Below are 4,778 nucleotides of genomic sequence, written 5' to 3' on the forward strand. Positions count from 1 at the left end.
GGGATCAAAACAATGACCCGGAGGCCAGGCCTGGTCAGAGACCTGGACAGGCCCGTGGACAGTAACTGGCCCGTCCATGCTGGACAGGCAGAGAGAGAAGGAACAGAGACGGTGTCCCTGGACAGGGGGGAGCTTCCTTCCCCGTTCCATACCGGGTTTTCTGGGCCCCACCCAACAAGCTGGCTCCCCTTAGTTTGTTGACTTATTTGGACTTTTACAAACAGCAGCTTCTGACTCAGATTTTAGCTTGATAGGGTCCTCTGACTTCCGTGTCTCCCGAACTTTGAGCCAGAGACAATCCGGCCACCCTACCTTTAGGAAGGAACCCTGAACTGCCTGCCGGGCTACCCCGATTCACTCGTACAGTACGTGAAACATAGAACGGGCAAGGGTCGTTCATTAGAACATGCAGGAGTAGGCACAAGAATGAAATGAATGCATTTCACTCCAGATGCTGGGAAAACTAGATGAGACACTTAGGGAGAAATTTCATAAAATCCACTCCAAATACCAATTGCAACAACGGCATAAAGTCTGCCAGAAATATTCTTTCTAGGAAAGCAGTTTTCTAAAAGTCATCTAAAAGTTTTCTTAAGTCCACATAAGGAGTCCTTGGTCAAAGCCACATATTTAATTTAGTTTGAGTGCTGGTTAGCTACGACATAATTTGCTTTTTCCTCTGCGAAGACTGGGGACCCAGCTTACCTGCAGTGCAGGGCAGATGGTGCAAGTCAGGACTCGACTCTCCCGCATTCTCTCCGCCCAGCGTGGCTGCACGTGGCTACACCAGCCCCCTTAGCCGCCCTGGGGCACACGGTTGTGTGAGTTTGAGTCCGAATGCAGCCACAAGGTGTCAGGTGGACGCGGCTCCGACACACATGAAGGTGCTTCTTTGAGGCTAAAAAACTAATGAGAAACTCTGGTACTGATGTTTTTTCTTTTTTTATTGTATTTTTTTCTAGTACCATTTAGTCCCCTTGTACCCTTCTTCCCCCTCCCCCCCTCCACAGTCACCACACTGCTGTCCATGCCCACGAGTCCTTTGTCCTTTTTGCTCATCCCTCCACCCACTACCCTCGCCCACCTGTAGCTGTCATCCTGCTCTCCACCTGTGAGTCTGTCTCTATGTTGCTGGTTACTTCAGTTTGTTTATTAGATTCCACATGAGTGAAATCATACAGTGTTTGTCTTTCTCCGACTGGTTTATTTCACTCAGCATAATGTTCTCCAGGTCCATTCATGCTGTTGCAAAGGGTAAAATTTTCTTCTTTTTCTTACCGCTGAGTAGTACTCTGTTGTGTAAATGTCCCATCCTTGTTTTATCCACTTGGTGCTGATAGTTTTAAAGACAAGTTAAAAATAAGTTAGCAGAACATCAATTTTTAAGAGTATACAGTTCTTAAAATATCATACTGTGAACAATGCAATGTTAATTAAAATACTTAAAAATTACTTGAAGTACTTTATGCTTTAGTTTTTCAAAAGAACATTTAAAACATAATTAATATTAATGTCATTGTTTAAAAAAACTAATGCCTGTTTTAAAAAACTGTCAAAATTCTTCAACCCAGTAGCAAATGATTAAAGCACTTACAGGTGCACCACCAGGTTTCGCTACAGGTCAGAGCACATACATACTCTCTGGATGTGGGTGTTTCAGTAATTCAGGGGATTAATGTCGCTTGGGGGTCAGCTGATGTCCCCACACGCTTTTTGCATGTTGATGTCAACATCGCGTCCCACGAGGAGCTGGAGGCACTACCTGTGGACATGTTTCCTTTCAAATAAAATTAGCAACGTTCCATTTGGAGCAAACATTCTTCTGATGTTTGTTCCTCTCGAGTGTGCTCAGCCCCACGTGAAACCCGGCCCGGCCTGTGGCTCCCTCCTGAACTGGGCGTATGTTTGATCCACCAAATAGTTCTCAGATCTGGGAGCTGGCGAGCCTGGAGAAAAGCTCCCTTCAAAGCATATTTCAGTTTCTTGTGAATCTCAAAGGATTCAACGAGTCCTTATCTAATCCAAGCTGCTGTTCCCGAGCCTTCCTCTGGCCATTGTTCTCACTTATCTTGTTCGCTTGGAAAAGGTCTTATTTTCCCGTAGGCACGTCTTGGATATCTTTCAACATGGACGCCCCCAAATATTACACTTGGTACAACGCTGAGGGTGAGGCCTAGAGCACCTTCTTATACGTATGCAAGGGAAGGAGGAATAACTCAGGTCCAAAGTCAGGTTCAAGGGAGTGGGAAAGTCTTCATTTCCCTTTGCCTGTGAAACGCCACCTAGCAACCAAGCGAAGGGCTCAGTATTTCACACGGGCGCTTCATGGGGCAGCGACACCCTTTCACCTTCTAATAGTTGAGCTGTCGGTATTAGATGTGCCCACGGACCGATGCCATGCCATGCCCTGCTGCAGCGGTTGGTCAAATCACAGTTCATAGCCCTTCTTTCTTTTAAGGTCACCATGGCTGGCGTAGCTCAGTGGATTGAGCGTGGGCTGGGAACCAAAGTGTCCCAGGTTCGATTCCCAGTCAGGGCACATGCCTGGGTTGCAGGCCATAACCCCCAGCAACTGCACATTGACGTTTCTCTCTCTCTCTATCTCCCTCCCTTCCGTCTCTAAAAATAAATAAATAAATTTTTTTTTTAAAAAAAAAAGGTCACCATGGACTCAGAGTTATAGGGGCCTAATTTCCAAGGAAGCCACCTTAGACCCATAAAAAGGTATGCACGCTTATTAAAAACATGGATTCAGTACAGGCATCAACATCCTGGGGACAAATGAGAAGGATGTGGGAGAATGAAACTGTGAAGAAAGAGATTCTTGGCTCCAGGGCTGGGAGCTGTAAAAGATGAGGTCCCTAAGATAACATTCAGCGTCAGCAGTCAGGTTGGATTGTGTGGCCGTGGCTATAGCAACCTGTCAGGGGATTTTGATCACTCATAAAAACGGAAACAGGACAGCTCTCTGGACAGTGCTGTGATCAGATTTGCAGGAACTCTGAAGCCAAAGGGTAAAGCCTGAGATAAAGAGCCCGTGAACTTGCAGGAGAGTGTGCGGACCTGCCCCGCTGGCCCTGTCTCCGGGCTGGACAGAACACTCCTGTGTTCATTGCCAAGGTTCCAAGGGTCTCAGAGACGACACCCCCTTCCACTTCCTTATTTGGTCTACCCCATTTGATTTTGAGATCCTTGAAAACAAGGGAGTTTAGCATTATGTCTAGCATTAACACCTAATAAATGTTTGTTTGATTTTCTTTGATGTAATGTCATTTGATCGAACACCCAGTAAAGGTTTGCCTGAGAATCGTGCTGTCTTAGAAATGCTGGCGGCTCCCTGGGGGCCCCGCCCCGGAGAGGCTGTTCAGAACAGATTCCCTTCGAACACCACAAGCTCCCATCTTCCCCTCCTGCCACCTGGGGGTCTTAGACACACACAGCCCTCTGGGTAGGAGGCCACCGCCAAGCCCCGCGTAAAGGGAGGAGTGATGGTGAAACGACTCCTCTCCTGCAGCAGACAGACGTAATGTGACTATTTCAATTTGTCAAGAAAATGAACCACAGGGGTAAAAATGTGCTTTTTACAAAAATGTTACACAAGATTCTTTTGAAAAGCAAGTATGTATGTATGTGCATTTTTTTTTCTGGGGAGAAAGGAAGCATTTAACTGGGTTTTCCATGGGATTTGAGACCCACGGAGTTCCTGCTTCGTGTGAGTAAAGCAGCTGCCTTCCACATGTCAAGCAGCTGCTACTTCGACGGGAAGTTTCTTTACAGGGATGATAGTATCTGAGCCTCTTTTTTACTCCCTGCACCTCGTGCAACCCTTCCCAACGCACCGCCATCCCCGGGGGGCTGTTGGCGAAAACGAAGGCGGTGAGAAGCAGGGCTGACTTGAACAGCATCGCCACCCAGGGACGCCCCCCTTTGTCACTGCTCTCCTCGCCTTACCCACTGTGGGCTGCTCCCTTGCAGGCTGGGGGGAAGAATTCACCCCTTTCTGAAAGAGGGGGGGGGGATTTTCCATTGTATCTGCATGTTCTGAAATGTCCATCATCCCCTTCTCCATGTCTAGCTACTGTCAGGACTACCTTTTATTTGTAAAATAATTATATTTGTAAAGATGTTACATGAGATAAAAAACCAAAATCCTGGGGGCTGCCCAGGTCTTCCAGGAAATAGGGCTTTTGTGAAAATGAGATGGGGCTTGGTTTCCCTCAGGTAGGAGGCCTGGTTCCTTGCTCTTCTCCTTAAATGAAAAAGAAAAGAGCAGGGGTTTGAAACACAGCCAGACAGTCGCAGGAGGCTGGGAGGGCTTGACTCAGCGGGTGGTTTTTCTAACAAAGTACGCACAGTACGGAGGGGGTGAGGCCTGGCCGCTACAAAGCACAAGGAAAAAAAAAGTTCTTCTTTTTTTTTTTTTTAAAGCAGCAGCTTCATTTGCTGGCTCAGCAAATGTTTCTCCCTGTTCTAGTTTGGAAAAACACATGCCTTGGAAGTCCTCTCTCCCCTTAGCCCTTCCTCCCGCCCCCGACTGTACCATTCAATCCTAGGGGCTGGGGTGACTGACAAGGACAAGGATCAGTAACTGCCAAAAACTACCTCCCCTACCCACCCCAGCCTTGTTCCGAGCAGCCCGTGCTACTTTCTTTTGAGTGGCTCCTCCTGGTCAGCTCAGGGGTCACAGCCCGGGAAGCACCGGACTCTGGACCGCAGCTGCGCGGGGAGGTAAACAACAGGCCTATAAATACCCGGGTCCTGGCCACCCTGCGCGGAGC

The sequence above is a fragment of the Phyllostomus discolor genome, chromosome 3 (genome assembly GCF_004126475.2).
Source record: "Phyllostomus discolor isolate MPI-MPIP mPhyDis1 chromosome 3, mPhyDis1.pri.v3, whole genome shotgun sequence".
Classification (NCBI taxonomy): Eukaryota; Metazoa; Chordata; class Mammalia; order Chiroptera; family Phyllostomidae; genus Phyllostomus; species Phyllostomus discolor.